Consider the following 19,255-nt stretch of genomic DNA (forward strand, 5'->3'; position numbering starts at 1 on the left):
GTTGTGGAATAGAGATACTTCTTATATGAAATATATCGGTTTTGCAAGGTTCGCGGAAGGTTGCAAGACCGATATATTTCATCTCTCGAAATACTCTAAATCAAATCTACAATAGACTCACTCTGTCACCACCAGTGCGCAGTGTCTACGGTGATACATCTTTGTCTCGCCTATAATTATTCATAGCTTATTCGCATTTAAGGATTCTGAGTGCATATTGTGATAAGTGAATATTGTGATAGTAAAAGTCTCTCAGATTTAACTTATGCAGATGCATTACAAGTTAAATCTGAGAGACTTCCCTGTCCTTCCGGACGAAATCATTTCAGACTGTATAAACAAAACAGCAGAGGAAGTATTATTGCATTACTTTATTCAGATAAACTCTTCTTTAGAGAAAAGAAAGCAGCATAAGTTATTTTACTTTAGTCAATAATGTAAAGTATTAAATAGATGTAAATCTTATATTTTAAACCAGGTAACTACAGCCTCCTCTTGAATAAATATTCAAATAAAAACATGCAAGAACATTTTTAGCTATTACTTGATTATATTTAGCTATTTCCTATACATTTTTATATCGAGCAAAGCTAATAACAAATCAAATTTAGCCTAAACATTTTTACCAGATTATAAAATTTTTGACTTATATCTCACTCATTACTCTGGTAACGACTTATGTGAAAGGAGAAAAAAAGTAAAATTAATAAATGTCGTAACGTAAAACATCAAGGTCAATCATACATAAAAAAAATTTCAATCAGCTCATGATTTTCTGTCGACACCAAAATTAAAATAAACTGATTAATATGATTTTATTGAAATTTTTTAGTTTATTTTTTAATAAATCGAGAAAGACTGTTTGTAAGCCAAAAAAAAAAAGGTTATAATTGAATACTTTAATTACATAAAGATAACAAAACCAGAAACTTCGATAAAAGGGAATACGCTTATAGACATTTGCAGATAACATGTCTATATAATCATGATGATGGAGATAAACTATTTCAGAATAAGTAAATCAAATTTTAAAACAGGTATATTCACACACACTGGCCAATGAAACAGAAACCTTTGAGATTTTCATTTGAATACGTGCTAGTGATGAAGTATGCAATTTTTTTGTGACGTGTGTTGCACGTGGTTAGAATGCTAGTATAAGTAAAGCGTATATATACTGTAAAGAGTGATTTTGTTCACGATGAATGAAGTAAAATGGAAAAAATGACAGATCTTTCACCATTTTAGAAAGGGCTTATTGTTGGTGCCCGTTTAGCAGGGTCCTCGATTTCGAAGACAGGAAATCTCACTGGGTTCTCAAAAGCAGCCATATCAAAGGTTTTCAAAAGTTGAAATCAGAACCCACAGTCCTTCTCTGGAAGACGTAACTGCTGTTCGAGCACAGTTTTCCATGAGAGTGATCAGCGTCGTCTCCGAAGAATTGTACGACAGAATATGGAATCTACTGCGCTTCAACTGACACAGATTGTCAACCAAGGCTCACCCAACAGATTTCAACTCGATTCAACTTCCCGACAAATTTCAACTCCAAACCATGCGCAGAGAATTGCAGAGGACAGAAATGCATAGCCGGGTGCCTGTGAGAAAACTACTTATTTCTGCTCGACATGCAAGAATTCGTTTGCAGTGGTGTCGGGAAAGAAGACACTGGAAAACGGGTAATGTGGTCGGATGAATCACGCTACAGCTTATTTTACACTGATGGAATTTGGCGAGAACCACATGTAGCCATGAATCCATCTTGCCTTACTCGCACTGTGAAAGGGTTTGGTGGGAGTACCATGGGGCATGTTCTACTGGCATGGAAGTGGTGCCCTGGTGTGTTTTCCTTGAGGGTAAACAAACAACCTTGAGATACCTTCATATACTGGCAGAACCAGTGCACCCTACAATGTTGCATTTTCACCCCGATGGCGACGGATACTTCATGGACGATAATGCAACTGTACATCGTGCCAGAAGTATTCAAAATTGGTTCGTTGAACATCAGCCTGTCTTCCAGCACCTTTCCTGGCCACCGCATAGTCCGGATCTTTGCCCATAGAAATTGTGTGAGATTTAGTGGAAAGACGCATTCGACAGTACTCTCCTCTTCCATCTAATTTACAAGATCTAAAATGATGCATAGCCAATGCATGGTATTCTCTGGACATTAATACACTCCAGAAGCATGTAGACTCGATGCCCAAACGAATGAGAGCAATTATCCGTGCAAAAGGTGGCCCAGTAAAGTATTGATCTTGGGTTTCTAATTCCCTGGACAGTGAATTTTCCAATTTTCTGTTGGCTAATAAAAGATTTCGGTTTGGGGTGAAAAAAGTTTCGATTCTCATACTTTAAATAATATTTGCTACAGCGTTTATGTAAGTGCCTGCATCATTAACATTATGCAAAATTCATATGACATGCATTAATATAGAAATGACGCAATTTAGAGAGATATATCATAAGCAGTTATCATTTTAGGACAGTATAAGGCATTTCGCCCGTCTTCTTAGCATGCCTTCGTAGTGTAATGCTTAGCACGCTGGGCGCGTATTCCAGAGATCCGTGGTCCGATTCCTGATTTTTCACGATCATGATTTGGCGATTGGGTACCCTAAAGCCCCAGTCGCCCTATAACAGGGGGAGTATATAAGGTATTTCTCCCGTTTTCTTAGCATGCCTTCGTAGTGTAGTAGTCAGCACGCTGGGCGCGTATTCCAGATGTCCGTGGTTCGATTCCCGGCGAGGGCGTTTTTCATTTTTCTTAACTCCTGCTTCATAAAAAATACCTAATGTCTCTACAACAAAAAATGCGAAATATCTTAAATTTAAATTAGGATTTTGATATATATATTTTTTAGCTTTCCCAGACACGCGCGCGCGCGCACACACACACACACACATATATATATATTATAGTTAATAATCTATACCTGAAAATATGCGTTGGTATGTTTACTAAGTGCAGAGTTTTATTTATGATGAAATGTATGACACTATTATAGGTCATTCGCTGATTGCCGTAATTTTCTTTCCCCCCGCGTTAACAACCATCTGGAGGACGAAAGAAGTTGTTCTATGTCCTTCGAGATTAGCGTGACATACTTTAATAACATCTCTAAGAATACCAGAACAAGGAAGTTTTATTTTATGCTGATTGCATTGTTCCGCAGCTTGTAAAAATACGAACAAGGGAAAGTAATGACAATTTTATTGAATCTGCTTCGAAATGGAGCAAATTTCTTTCGAGGAGAGAAATACGATGTGTAAAATTACCATTTTGAAGGTCGAACTTAAGTTTGACGACAAAAGACTAAGTTTTGCAAAGCATATCGCGTACTTTAAAATAAAAAAAAAAAAAAAAAAAAAAAAAAAAAAAAAAAAAAAAACAGATCTGAAGAAACTTTTAGTTTCGTGAGATTAATTAATATTTTATTTCAGATTTCTAGTCTGTCTGTCATCAAGCTAAAGTGTGTAAATAAGTTACTGAAGTGAAAAGATATAATTTTGAGCACAGTATCGAGGCCAAATGGCTTCATGCAACTTTTTTTTTAAATTCGTCTGCATCGTAGACGCTACATAAAGTAAAGAACTATTTTCATCAGTTTTGATTAATATAAAATAATTTCTCATTTCGTCACGCTACATAAAGTAAAGAACTATTTTCATCAATTTTGATTAATATAAAATAATTTCTCATTTCGTCACGCTACATAAAGTAAAGAACTATTTTCATCAATTTTGATTAATATAAAATAATTTCTCATTTCGTCAGAAAAGAGCCTACCAGCAGTCAAGATGTAAAATCGCTCAACACTGGTAGTTTGAATCGTAGAAAAGGGGCTGCCTCCATGTGAGTGATAGTGGTTTTCGACCATATGTAACATGAATTCAGAGCCAATTTCCTTTATGAAGTCCTACTCTAAAGTATTACTTACCTTAAGCATATAGCCCCTGAGTATTTTGTCGTGATTTGCATAACTTAAACACTTTAAGTTATGAAACAAATAAAAGAAATCAGTGTAAGGAATGTATAGAAAAATGAAAGAATTAATGAAGTAAAGAAAACCTTCTCCTAAGGTTCTGCACATATTTTTAGAACCCTATAATTCAAAGTTACTTTTTATTATTTTCTTTCCTAAAATTTGACGCAATGATCTACATTTTTTTCCTACTTCCCAGTTAGATATTTCATTCAAGAAGGAAGCTGTTTCAAATTGCTTGCCTTCAGAGGCATTTAGAATAGTAGTGATAGTAGTTATGTTTGGAATGTTTCAAAACTTTATAAAACGTCATGAAAATAAAAAATGAAGAAATAAACCAGCTTCATTTGCTGAAAGAAAGGAATAATTCTCATTAATCATAATACAAGTCAAGCAATACATAATCTGTCAAGCAACTGCACCAGATTTCTGCATCTAGCATTATTTGCTACTACTGTTAGCAGCATGGGAACTAGTTAAATAATTGCATAAGTATAACGCATTTGCTGTACAAATATAAGATCCCGCGTCTACAAAGACTGGTCCGCCTGCAGTCTACCCCAAGAACGTTGTGAGGTTTCTATTAGTTCATTAACAGTTATTTAATTTGTTACTCTTTCTCTGTCATTTCTTGTTTCTCTTGCGTTTCCTGCCAGGTCGCAAATGAGTTAGTGTGAACGAGAATGTATTGAAACTGAAGTAGCGAAAAGACACTTCAAATCGTGTTTTACTATTGAATGCCAGTATTGTTTCTAACAGCTGTTTAAATTCCGAATTTCGGCTTCGCATTCTTGTCGCCGAAGTTTAATATCACGCTGGTGTAGGTTTCTGAGTCAATCTACTAGGTTAAATTAATTTGTGTACTCTTGAACTACTAGCTTACTTTTAAATTTAGTATATCATTATCTTTATTTTTATCGTCCCACGTGGATGGTGGATTTGTAAGCACAAAGACTGTGACGTCTGTAAATAATTGAGTTCAATAAAATGATCTTTTGCACCCTTTCCCTGTTGTATTATTCTTCTAATCTTAGCAATAAGTCGCTAACAGACTTTTAAGTAAGTCTAGTACAAGTTTATGCTAGCCAAGAATGCAAGACGTTACAACGTAAAGTAGAAATCTGGCTTAAGAGTCAAGACTATCACAGGGCAGGTTTCGGCCAGTACAATAAACGACAACGAGGGGGTTACAGTACACTACATTCGCTTTCTCTAAAAGAAAAAAATGCTGCTTTACAGACTTTTCTTTCTGAATTTTACGCCGTGTAATTAAGATTTATTTCTTTGTTGGGAATTAATTACAAAATGGACGCGAATTACGTCTCTTGTAAAGAGTGTGCAACTAAGCTACAGTAAAGCTCTTGCGAAAATATAATTAAACTTAATCCTCCGAACTTCTAAAAAATAATCTATCGCGATAAGAATTTGATGTTTTTATACGATGCACTTTACTTTTCACGAAGGAAAAAGAAGTTCGACATTCTTCCCCAAGTTAAAAATATCATATTTAAAGAGATTTTAATTTAATGCCATTTGAATCTTTAAGTTTCTCTGCTGGAAAAGAAAAAACCAGGATTTGTTTCACTGCTGAGGAGAAAGAAATAAAATAAAATAAAATAAGTATTCTAATTGTTGTAGTAAAAAAGAGACATTTAATGGGTTTAGTTCTCGGGAATTTCTTTAATGACGTCAGTTTTAGTTAAATTATTTCTCACCCTCAGCTAGTGATCACGTGTTCACATTTCTTCCACTGCTCGTATATTAGATATATCCCTACGGAAAACGAGTAGATACTTGGAAGATGTCATATTTTCGAATCTTAGCAAGTAGTTAGGAAAAACGCATTAAAAAATGTTCAATTTATTTCTTACAAGATGAAAATAAAATAATTTTAGATATAAAAATCAAATCAGTAAAAATTAAAGTTAAAAAAAACAAACTTTCTACTTAAAGCGCTTGAATCATTTGTGTTCAGCGTAAGCATGGAAAGCTCTACTTTAAAAAAAAAATCTGTTTAAAAGCATGAAAGAAACAAAGAAACTTACATGAAAACTATGGCAGCTAACTAAAACTAGCAAATTTAAACAGCAGCTATAACTTTATAGAACTTCAAAATCCATTTAATTTCAGGCGTTATTAAATGATGTAAACTTCTGTATTCCTTTTTCTAAGAAATAAATGTTTTGCGTATTCCATTCTTTAATACACGTAGTCAAGTATAAGCTAATAAGTTTTTCAAGTTTTAATCTTTTTCTACACACAACAAACTCTTAAGATTATTGTATGCATGTGTGTTTTCTTGCTTTCCATAATATTTACGTAACCTGATTTTTATAAGATCTTCTGTAAAGTATTGAGTCAATTAGCTCTAGTGTGCTAATTCTGTAGTGTGCTGTAATGTAATCTAATTCAGGGTAGCATCACGTAATATTAGCGTTTAAAATAAAATGCGATTGAAATTCAATGTTAAATAAAGAATTTTAAATGTAAACAATGCATATTTTTATCTATAATATCTGAAGTTATAAAATAATCTATTACTTTTAATGATGAGGATTAACCGATTAAATTATACTTAAATAAAATCCAAATAACAACGTTTGCTGATAGAATTTTAGTACTCTCGTTAGCAAACTTAAGAGAATTTGCACATTATGTCGAATTTCGGAAAAACTAATAGACATATTTTAATGAAGTTTTGCACGAATATACATTTATAACACAGAAAGAGGTGTTCCATTCAAAAGTCATTTTATGTACGTATAATTATCAGTAAAACTCATAGTGCAAGGATGTCCAAAATTCACGTTGTGATATTGAACTGAAAATGAATCTAATATGGGGTATGATCCCCTCTCACAGCTGACAGGTAGCACAGCGTGACGGTATGCTGGACAGAAGGCAGTTGAGAAGTCTCTGTGGCAGTGGATCCCATTCTTTCAGCAAGGCAGTTTACAACTCCAGAATGGTTCTCGAATGGGGATAGCGAGATGGAATTGTCCTCCCTGGACCGTGTCAGACATGCACTATAGAGTTAAGGTGAGGAGATCTGGCTAGCCAATCCAAGTGGCGAATATCCTTACTTTTCAGATAACGGTCGACTAGCAAAGCCCTAATATGGATGAGTGTTTACTTCCATTAACTGGAACCCGGGATGAACTGCGCTCCTGAACAATCAAAAGTAGAGTTCTAAGATGTCCTCTCATCCGGAAGAAGAATACAGGCAGAGGGTTGATGCCGTACAACATAATGAGGAGAAAGGGAAGGTATGATGTTCCAGGTTCTCTCCAAGATACAGGAACGTCGAGAATCAATGTCCAGGCTACTGTGCTACACTGAAGTATGGTGCAAGGCGCATTTGTCTGTACAATGCTGAACGTGCTCTCTTGTGCGCTGTATTGAATTAGATGCAAACAGCGAATCTTTTCACTTAGAGCCCTAATTCATGAAGCATCCTGGCAAGTATAGACCTTCAAATGTGGGTTCCAGTGGCAGCATACAGCTCACGTAAGAGCTGTGTTAGTATTCTGTTGCCGCGCTGAAAGTGCCAAATAACAATTCTTTTTCGTAGTTGTGGTTCTTTGTTGACCTTGTCCAATTCTTTTCAACATGGATCTATATGGTCTTGAATCTAGTTTCACAAACTGCTGACGATACTGGGCGTTGCATTGCGTTCTGTGCATGCGATTGGTCTGCCTCCAATCTACCGACAATTCGCCATCTCATTCCGTCCTCGATACGTTTGTGGCTACTCATTTTACCAGTTGACTTGTAAAAATTACTCAACTTTTGAGAGAAACTCGGTGAATGTCGTGAAAGAGTACGAACACGTAAATCCCTGAAATCCCCGCTTGCCCTTATATCCCCTGCACAATCACAGCTCTGGCAGGCACGCACGTGTACGCTTACGTATTCAACTCTGAATATTTGCATAATTCTTCGGTGAAATGATTAGTACCTTGGGTTCAATATTTTTGTAAAAATAGACATGATTTTTCAAATTCTCTTAATTTTGCATACGACTTTGCATATTACTGTGGTGCTAAAATAAATATGCTTTCTTCAACAAACTGTGAACTTCAGATGAACACGGTAACTTGAAAGTATCCATGGGTGATAAGCGGCTAGCAAGCCTTTTCTCTAGAAAGTCCCAAACATGTTCTATTGGTTTCATTATGGAGAAACGCTGGCCAATCCATTCGAAGTATTCCTTCTTCGAAAAAGAAATTGTCCGCTAGCTGAGCATGATATGGCCTGGAGTTATCATTTATGAGAAGGAATTCAAGCCCACTTGCTGCAGCATAGAGAACCACAATAGGTTTGAATATCTCATCCCTATATCTCTGAGCCATTAGTGTTCCATTCCTGATAATGTACAGGTCGGTACGGCCTTTGATGGAAATACCGGCCCAGACCATCGCTCCGCCTCCACCAAATTCGGTCACTTCGGACAAAAAAAACCCCCAAATCGAACAAATCGGACAAATACACCAGATGCATACATGCAGGAGTATTTAGTGTACCAGGTTCGTTTCAGCTGAGAATACGCTTTTTGTCAGGTTGTACACCAAAGTAGGAGCCCACCAGCGGCCGAGCGGTAAAGTCGCTGAACACTGGTAGTTCGGTCCGAGGTTCGAATCCCTCAAACGAGCTGGCTGCATGGCGTTTTCGTGGTTTTTCGCATGTGTAACGTGTATACGGGACAGTTTCCATTAAAAAGTCCTCCACGAAGGCATCCCTTCCATTAGGCATATAGCCCTCGGGGCTTTGCCGTAATTAAATAACCTAACCTAACCACCAAAATGGGACGTTTCCGTGGAGAGTACATTGCTCCACTCATCTCGTCCCCATATGACATTCTCCTATTCCACTTTATCGGGCAGCACGGTGGTCCTGTGTCAACGAAACACAAACCATAGGTCTGCCAGAATACAAACCACATTGTGGATCGGTTTTGAACAATTTGAGTCGAAACTCCAGTACTAGTAGGCCTCTGAATGTACTGTTGCAAGAAAGTGGCCTTAAGAGTTCGATTTCTCCTGATCGCTAGTGTTAAATACCGATCCTCATTTTGTGTTGTTGAAGGAATACGACCTTTTTTCCGATCTTCGGCGAACATTTCCAGTTTTCAAAAACCGATTCCATAGTCTGGAAATGACATTTTGAGAAATACTAACGCTTCCTCTACAACGGATTGCGCTTGACCCGCCTCTAAACGACTGATGGCCTTTCAGGCTGCCAATTTAGCTAAGTTATCTTGCTGAGATTGCCTATCCACTGTTACAAAACATTCAAATTGTGTCAGTTGTATTTAATCTCCTCATACAGAAGCCATGCTGCAGGTCGCTTTTCAGTCCTTAACCAAAACGCATAATTTTCGACGTCACAGACAAAATTTTCACATTTCCAATTTTGTAAACGTAATAATTTTCCTTTTTAACATCTTCTATTTCAGTTTTGTTAAGAAAAGTTATCGATTATATTGTTATTTCATATTGAACTCACAATACGCCCTTATTGTTTTGAGTAGTATATTATTTTATTTATGATAAATTAGAAACTCTATTTTATGTTCATAAAAGACAGGTTCCTTAATATATAATGGCATTGATCGATTTAGGCAATTTGGACTACAGGTTTCTAAAATCTACTGACTGAAACAGATCTACAAATAAGAAACTGAATGCAAAGAATATGCTTTCATTTTAGTCATATTGCGGATATTGACAAGTTGGCACCGTTTACTAAACAGCATTTCTCACAGTTCAGAAATTTTGCATTTCCTTTCTCCAGAATTTAAAATCTATGATAAGTAAACTTTTACTTACTTATCTGTATATTTAATTATCTTAAGGTTAAAAGTTAATCATTGATAACTATGCATTTGGAAATGAGAATATGAATTAATGTTCGCGGGAGAAAGGATGAAATGCTAAAGTTCATTTGATAAATTCTTTTCAAATTTAGTTTCGTTTTCCGAAGAAATACCCATTTCATATTTTCAATATGTATTCCAGTGTTTCTCCCTATTTTAAGTCACGTTTCTTACTAATTTTATACCATTTAAAGAAATTCGTTTTAATTAAAGAACCATACTTATAAATTTTAAATACATTTTAATGATAGAAAGTAAAATTTTAAAAGAAATTAAACTATATTTTGCCTTCAAATGTGTGAAGAAGAGCAGCTGTTGAACATGAAGAGAAAAGTATTATTCTAATACTTCAAATTTCAGTATTAAGTCAACAGCTGTTGAACATGAAGAGAAAAGTATTATTCTAATACTTCAAATTTCAGTATTACGTCAATAGCACTATATTTTCTTAGAAATAAAGATGGAATCTGACACCAATACCTTTAAAATCTCCTGCCAGTTTCGAACAACCATTTTACTTAGAGAATGAATTAGTTTCGATCATCTCATTTAAGTAAATACTATTATTTAGTATAAATTACTATATTTATTCTCACCTTTATGAAATAAGATGCTTTACTTAATTTTGAGAATTTCGTTCAGGAATTAATCTTCTAGAGCATAAACCCAGTTGACTTATTAGAGTTTGAACGTTCTTGAAGAGCTCAACAAATATTATTAAACTTCTAACAAATACAGAAAATTCATTCTTATTTAATCCTTAGACAAATTACTCTGCGTTTTAAATGCTGTACTGGAATCAGAAAATTATGATAAAGGAATTCAGAAATCTTTCTTCATTTAATTTAAGAAATTATTTTGCTTCAGAAATATAACTGAGAACTTTTTCAAATGAATGATTGCTTCTATTCGAAGCAGAGCTTTCGACTACACAAGAGACAAAGAACGAATTCTGACAGGTAATAAGTGCAAGATAAACATCTCGAAGCTAAAAGAAAAACAAGGCCCTATACATTCTGAGGGAGAAAAACAGATTGATTCATCTTTACTCGAAAACAATAGTTTATTTGATTTCAGAGCATTGTTTGTAAGACACTTGCCCTACGACGATTGTTTTTTACAAGGATAAAATTTTTTTTGCGATAATTCTAATAATTATCTCCTTATACATAAAATAGCGGACATATTGCGCCCTCTGTTAATCAAAACCGAAGGAAAACAGAAGAAAGAGTTAGAAGTAAACTTGTCAAATTAATCCTTTAGCCCCTTTTGAAGAAAGAGATCCGAATTAAAATAATTAGTTCACATTTTATAATTTTTTTAAAGAGGAATGCTTCCAAGCCAGCTAATTTACTTACGGAAGAAGATTCAAGACAATTTTAGATTGGTTTGTTTTGGTTTACTGATATAATGGCTAAGCACACTAAGGCTATCTACCTAAAGATAGGGATGCCTTCGTGGAGGACTTTCTAAGGGTAACTGGCTCACATTACACGTGTAAGATAAACGCAGCCAGCGCGTTCGTCTGGAATCCAAAGCAGGCCGAAACTACCAGTATTCAACAACTTTGCCCCTCGGTCGCTGGTGGGCAGGAACAATTTTACAAAAAATAAAAAGCGGTTAAGAGCGCAACAAGCAATTTAAGATTTATTAATTTCCTTTCTTATAATATGCAGTTTTGTATCTTAATCTTTAGATTTGGTTTAGAAACATCATTAAATTATTTCTTACGCATTATGATCTTCAATGATCTCACCATCCATTTCCTTTATGAAAATGTTTTTATATATTTAGTAAACATTTTTATTGAATCTATATAAGAATATTTCTTTAATTCTGGAAATGTAATTTATCGGACACTTCTGCTTCCGTTTCCTGTCCTATCCAACACAGATCTGTTTATTTGGTGACTCAAGTTGTAGAGACATTAGGTAAATATTTGGAAGCAGGAGAGATGAAAATGTGCAACACCTTTGCCGGGAATCGAACCACGGAAATTTAGAATACGCGCCAAGCGTGCAGACCACCCCACAACGAAGGCATGCCAAGAAAGCGGGAGAAATACCTTATATACTCCCCCTTTTAAAGGGCGACTGGGGTTTTTAGGGGACCCAATCGCCAAATCCTGAGTGTGGAAAATCATCATCCGACACCCTTTTTAGTTCGGGAGCCACTGTAGAGACATTAGGTAAATATTTGGAAGCATGGGAGATTAAAAATGTGCAACGCCTTCGCCGGGAATCGAGCCACAGACCGCTGGAATACGCGCCCAGCGTGCAGATCACCACACCACGAAGGCATGCGAAGAAGACGGGAGAAATACCTTATAAATTTACCCCCAAAAAATTGCTTCTTCTCATTTTTGAATTTCTTTGGAGCAATTAATATTTTCCCTTCTTTAGAGTTTTAAAGACCAATCAGCCCTCTTCCATCTCTCAGCAAAACAATGATATATTCTTATTCTGCTCTAGTTCTGTTTCAGAATCTAATCTAGTTGACATTTTGTCATTCGTAGTTAATGACGTGCTGTTCTAGCCGGTGTCCTAGAACCTTCTTGGACGAGGGGTCCAATAGTTATATGAATAATATTACGCAGGTAAAAAACATTAAACTTTCTTGTACGCTGATCACACATCGATCTTTGAACAAAATGCATTTCAAAGTCCAGGGCCTTTGATACTTACAAACTCACATCCAGGCACTTCGACTTGGGTTACGAAATGGAAATTCAGATCGCTGTTCAGAAATCAGTTGCTATTACACTCACTAGAAAGAAATCTTTAAGCAAAATTCTGAAGCTCTACAAAAATACCGTTCCCTCGGTTAAGCAACTTACTTATCTTGGTGTGATCCTCATAAATTCTTTTACATGGACCATATCATTATTAAGATGTTTCGAGTGTTCAAAGTTGAATTCTTCCGATTAATTGCTAGAAACAAGTGCTATCTGTTGACAGTAAATTACTCATTTATAAATCTACTCTCGACTCCATGTTCTTTTATGCGTGTCTTATCTAGGCATATTTATGCAAAATTAACCGTAGATACTTGCAAACTGCACAGAACTGTGCTCTGCACCAAATTAATAATGTGCAGTGGTGTATTAGATACAATCAATATACGCCATGAGCTGAAAATTGTACAGCTCCACACTTTCTGCTAGTTGTTGTCAGAACGTTTCATAATAAGCAAAATTCCTTTCATAATGATGAATTAAGATTTGCATCTACAAGAGAAAACGATTCATTAAACAATTAAAGACCAGAATCAGTATTAAATCCTGTAATCAATATGCAACTGTTATTTGTTTTTCACGTATCATTAAACTGTTAAATTTGATTTCACTTAATTACCATATTTCCTCGCTTATTTTTCCCTTAAAGTTTTAGGCCCACGTCAAGCAAAATTTTTAAATATTGTTTTAATTTTCCCCTTCCTCACTACTTTCAAGGAACTAGCTTCTCTAAATTGAAAATTGATTCGTCCATGTAGAGATTTTTTTCGTCTTACTAACAAAACCAAACTCTCACAAACTATGTGCGAAAGTCACTCCAAACCTTTCTCTTTTAACTGTTTAATTTTATGAAAGCCTAATACAAGCGCTTACCAGTCATGTCGAAGTAAACATGAACCAGCATTCAGTCTACAAATTCGCTGAGTCACATTCCCCTCTCCTCTCCAGTTATTTATGGATGATTTGAGACCTACGAAGTAGCAGGTAAAAGTAAAGGCGAGCGAAATTCAATTTACAAGGAAATAGAACTGAAGATTTCTTATTAGATATTGTAAAGGTAATATTAAGATATATTCTTAATCGAATTTAGGTTTAAGAAATTATATGGTGATAGTCTGTTGTTTGAGCATGGCTAATTTTGATTTGTTATGTTCTTACCCTAACCGCGTTCTTCTGAAGTTATATTATTCGCATAAATTTTACTCTCTCAATTTTAGGACAGTAAAATTAGTAAACAAAAGGGGGAAATATGAGAGGAAATATGGTATTTTATATAAAATTATTTCTGCTAGCACCATTTTTTTTTCCAAATTTTCTGCTGTACTTTGTTTATTCCTTGACTGGCTTCACAAGCCCGAACAGCTTTGATTATCAGTTAGCAGTATATCCAGACTTAACAGGCAATCGAAATTGATTCGTATTATAGTAGTTTTTTGGGGGGAGGGGACTCGAGGCACTTCCTCGTGCTCAGGCAACTAGATATGTGCACCGTTCATTATCAAAGACTATCGAATTGTACACTTAACCAAGAATCTAATTATTTGGAGTCTTTTGATATTGTAATGGGTTTTCTGCTTCTTCTAACATTGACAGTGCTTAAATTTTTTTCTAATATAATTTCAATATGTTAAATTAAGGAACAAGAGTCTTACGCCCGAAAAGAAGGTAATAAATCTTCCATAATTAACATCACTGCGTGTGTGTGTGGCGTGTGTGATTATGGCAAAGCCTCGAGGGCTATCTGCCTAAGGGGAGGGATGCCTTCGTGGAGGACTTTCTAAATGAAACTGGCTCGTATACACGTTACACATGGGGAAAACCACGAAAACGCCAATGCAGCCAGCCCGTTCGCGGGATTCGAACCTCGGACCGAACTACCAGTGTTCAGCGACTTTACCGCTCGGCCGCTGGTGGGCTAACATCACTGCTGTCTACTTAATCGATCTTTTAATTTCACGAAAAGCTTCCAAGCTTCTCTCCCCTCTCGCACATTATGTATTTTTAAAACTTACTACTTTCTATAAAATGGTTCTACTAGTAACCCCCTTTCTACTAGTAACCTTAGTAGTAGATTCTTTCACTTCTCTGAACATTTTGTATTTTTAAAACTTACTACTTTCTATTTCTTTCTCCATCCCGTCTTTCGAAGCGTGTTTGAAAACCTTTGCCATAAATTTACGGTTCACTTTATTTAATTTTGCTCTCAAAAGATGGCGCCATACACCCATTTATTTCGAATTTGAGAAGAATGTTCAAATTAGCGCGGGATATTCTTCTTGAACAAAGGAAATGTATTCATCGTTTCTAGAATTGCACGGAACTTTTTCCTAAAACCATTATCAATCGGATGTTGAATTTTAACAACTTTTCAGACGTTAATATGCATTTTTCATACATGAGCAGACAACCGCGTTTGAGATAGCAGGTAAAATCCTTTAGTAATATTTTGGTATCTTTCAATCAATAATTTCTTTTAAATTGATGTTACACATAATTAGAAAGGCTTAAAAAGTAGAGAACCTCAGACCAATAATTAAAAGCCTATGTAAAAACAAAAATATTGTAACATATTTCCTAGCAAAATTATTAGATATCAACTTACTTTTGCAGTTCATTATGCTGACTAATATTCTGAATAGGCTATTTATACATCAATAATGAGTAGTTTTATTACGTATTAAAATTTTAAGGTGCACTTTAAATACACAAAGTATCCAAACCGCTGAGTTGACAAGCTTGATAATGAACGACCCTCTTGAAGATGCCTAAAATGTGCTGATATATTTTAAGGAGCTCTATTATCTGTGGGCAAGCATTATTCGTGGCACGTATTGACTCTTGAGATATTTCTACGCAAAAGCAGTTCTCGTCTAAATTTGTTGCTAAACTACTTCTTAAACTATGTTGACTTGAAAAGTTGGACTAATTTTCTTTGTAGTACTCTAAGACTCCCTGAAAGAATATCACTTTCAAAAATCTTATGTTAGAGTTTATCAAGAATTAGAGGCCCAATCTTTAAGAAGTAAGCAATAACGTGTTCTCAAAAGAAACAAATTCTAAAATAATCTCGAAAGAGCACAAAAACATTTTGTGCCATTTTAAGGTAATGTCATTTTATTTTACTGACTGTATAATATTTCTTCCTGATCTTGTTTACAGTAGACTTGTGACCTAAACTAACGAGACAAAAAGAAATCTGAAAGCTTTCTGATTTTACATTACGCCCAAAGGGGAGATTTTTTAACGTTTTGCATGTTACCTTTATTTATTAAATATCATATTCTTCGCACTTAAACCATAAAATTCAGTTCAACAGAAATATCGCAAAATAATTTTATTTTGCTTCAGAATATATCTTTAGAATATTTAGAATTCGAACATATGTTTAGAATTTCCAATACACAGTCTCGCATGCTGGAGATAAAAAATTTTATTTCCGTACAGTGTAACCATTGCTTGCTTTTAAATCGTTGAGTTTGTTAATCAAAAATTCGTTTAAGTGTTACTAAATATGAAATCGGCAATAAAACAAATTCCAAATTTCAAATTTGATTTTTCAGATGCCCATATTTGCAGCAGGATTACGTCATTAAAATCTAGATAACGCTAGGTACCGTTGTTTTATCACAATGCGAGAAACATAAATACATTTATGCAAATTCTTCATTATTTAATTTCTTCAAATATAATACAGAGCGATAGTATTTGGCGGCAACGATTTGAAAAGTTCTACAGCCTTTTCAAGTTTTCAACGCAAAATCGCAAAATGAAACCAATAGTCCTTCAGGGACAAAGCCCCTTTGGACTAAAAATATCATAGAAACGGTTTTTCCTATAATTCATAAAATTATTTTAATTAATAATATTATACAATAAAGTTTTTAATATGTACAGTCGATGATCGAAAATCCGCCTATCGATATCTCTTTTCTTTTTTTTTTTTTTTTTTTTTTTTTTTTAAGGGTACGTTTAAATTTAGCCGATGACAAAATATTCGTTAAAGTTTAACAAAGTATGAAGTAGATAATAAAACAAATTCCAAATTTGGGCTTCCAGATGCCCATATTCGAGGGGGGGGGGAACGTACGTTATTTAAAATTTGATGGCTACAGGTATCTTTGTTTTATCACAATGCAAGAAACATACATACATTCTGTTCTAGTTAACGATCCTAATTCCAATCCAAATTTGCCTTCGGCCTTTAAAGAAATTATGTTTTAGTTGTGATTTCACCAACGCTACTTGCCACTTGCTTATTCTTGTCCAGGCTTTCTTATCTTATCTAATCATTATTTCCTATCTTGTTCATATGCGGTTTTGCAGCTGAGGATGGTGGTTCGGTAAAACCATCGAAACTAGTCCTGTGAAAATTTTGTTAATATAACGCTGATTTTTGTTGTTTGTCTTCTGAATTAGTATTTATTCGGCGTGTTATTGTGTCTTAAACATACATACATTTATGCAGGTTCTTCATTATTCAATTTCTTTAAATATAATGCAGGGCTGTAATACTTGGGGTCAACAATTTGAAAAGTCAATCGACATTTATAGCGAATCAACGCAAAATGCCAAAATGAAATTAATTGTTCTTCTGGGCAAATTGCCCCTTTGGATTAATAAGATAAAACGGCATTTTTTCATCAGATGAGCAGAAGGAAATGTTTGCGAGCATTTAAAAAATAGAAAGATACGTTTCTCAAAGATCACACGTTGCTAATTTAAAATAAAAATAGAGCGAACTGTTTCTAATCTTCCCATTTGTTTCGTTTTCCTTTAGCTAGTGAGATTTCTGGACTCTTCTTTTGTTAAAAAGTTAATCTTTTAGATTTTATTGTTCTTAGCGAGTTTTTAGATGAATATGGTCTGTTTTCAACTTGCTTCTTTAATGCATTACATTTTTGTTAATATCTGAGTTTTGCATACAGTATTATGTCTCTCCTATTTTTTGAAACGGTGTTTATTACTTGAACTGGTTTCAATATTTAATCTAGTACAAAACAAGGAAATACTGAAATATGCGGGGTATAATGTTGTAGGAGCTTTTCGATGCCTCTCTGGATCTTTATTAAGGTTAAGAATGTATTGATGCCAAAGAAAGGGGAAACACCATAGTAAGATATTTCTCCCGCCTTCGTGGTGTAGTCGTCAGCACATTCGGTGCGTATTCGAAAGGTCCGTGGTTCGAGTCCCGGCGAAGGCATTGCTCATTTTTCATGTCTCCTGCTTCAAAAAAAAAAATCCTAATGACTCTACAATGCAAACGTCTTAAAGCACAAAGATACCGCTAAACACTGTAATATGATAAAATCGAAATATACAGTTAACTACTAATTCATATTTTTGTGGATTTCGCATAAAATTAAATGCTAATCAAAATCATTGCGGTTTTCTTACTGTTACGATGCATAGTGGTGAATGATAAAGAAGCAGTTGTTCATTTCCGAGGTACTTCATTCATGAAGCACGCCCCCTCCAAAAAAATAGCAATTTTTCATTCACCAGGGAAATTATTTGCATTCAATTTCGTTTTCATGAAAGGCTGCTAATAAACAGCTTTTACACTGATTACTTTTTGTAGAAAAAGTTAGCATTTCCATCATTTCTTCCCATGCATTTCATTTAACATTTCTATTTTTTATGCTGCTTTTAGGCTTTAAAACTAATGAAATTCATAACTATCGGTTTAAGAAAAACCTCCGGCTGTCAATTGCAGATTTTATTTCATGAGACATATTTGAGCATAATCTTTCTTTGTAATTCATAATATTTTAAATATTAATAGACTAGTTAATAATAAATCTTACTTATCTGAGAAATCTATTATGAAAGAATATTTTCTATAAATTATAATTTTTGGCATTCTATGCAATTGTTTTGCCTCGATAAATTTGCTAATATACTATATTACTCTTCCACGAAGTTTTATCTGATAAAAATTTCAAAACTTGACAAAGATAAATACATTAGGATACATCTTCTTCTAGGTTCAGTGTCATTGTAGTAGTAGTAGTGTAATCTTTCTACTGTGAGAACAGTGATAGACTGAAATTATGAACTCAGATGGAATACCGTATAAAGAAAAATGTGAGAAGTCGATCCTAATCTCAATATGAATTTCTCATACCTATCGGAAAATGTGAATTAAAGTGGCCAAACAGGAAGTCGACAAAGCGCGTAAAAGAGCTGACTGCTGAATGCATGAAAAATATTAGGTAATGACATCTCTATAAAATTCATATTCGCTGTATGTTTCTGTAAGGTATTTTCTCCCTCCTCGCAATGAGTCTTTTTGTATAATTGAAAGCATATCCAGCGACATCGGAAGGTACGGAGTTCGAATCCTGGGTAGGGTGTTGCACGTGTTTCATATTTCTTACTTCAGCAAAACTATTGGTTCTATACTTTTACTGGTTAGACTCATAAAAATATTATTCTCCTCCCCCCGAGCTCCCAGTTCTTTAATTTTACGATGCGATCTCCAATGTATTATTGTTCCACATACCTCAATATATCTCGTGACGCCAAAGACAATATGAAAGTTTTCTCTAACACATGTTCACGTCAAGTTACATTTGAAAAATTTTATTAAACAATTGCCTGAAAAACGGAAAATTCAAGCTACCTTTTTCAAGCCACTAAGTTAAAAATACATATAGA

At 34.7% G+C, this 19,255-nt stretch overlaps 1 protein-coding gene across 8 annotated transcripts in view; it reads right to left on the reverse strand.

Moving 5' to 3' along the window:
• Window positions 1-19,255, reverse strand: part of LOC118187080 (RIMS-binding protein 2-like) — a 481,618-nt gene that overhangs the window by 329,606 nt on the left and 132,757 nt on the right. The gene's annotated exons all lie outside the window — the stretch shown is intronic.

The sequence above is a fragment of the Stegodyphus dumicola genome, chromosome X1 (genome assembly GCF_044657685.1).
Source record: "Stegodyphus dumicola isolate Sdum_Otavi_A_Nest chromosome X1, ASM4465768v1".
Lineage (NCBI taxonomy): Eukaryota > Metazoa > Arthropoda > Arachnida > Araneae > Eresidae > Stegodyphus > Stegodyphus dumicola.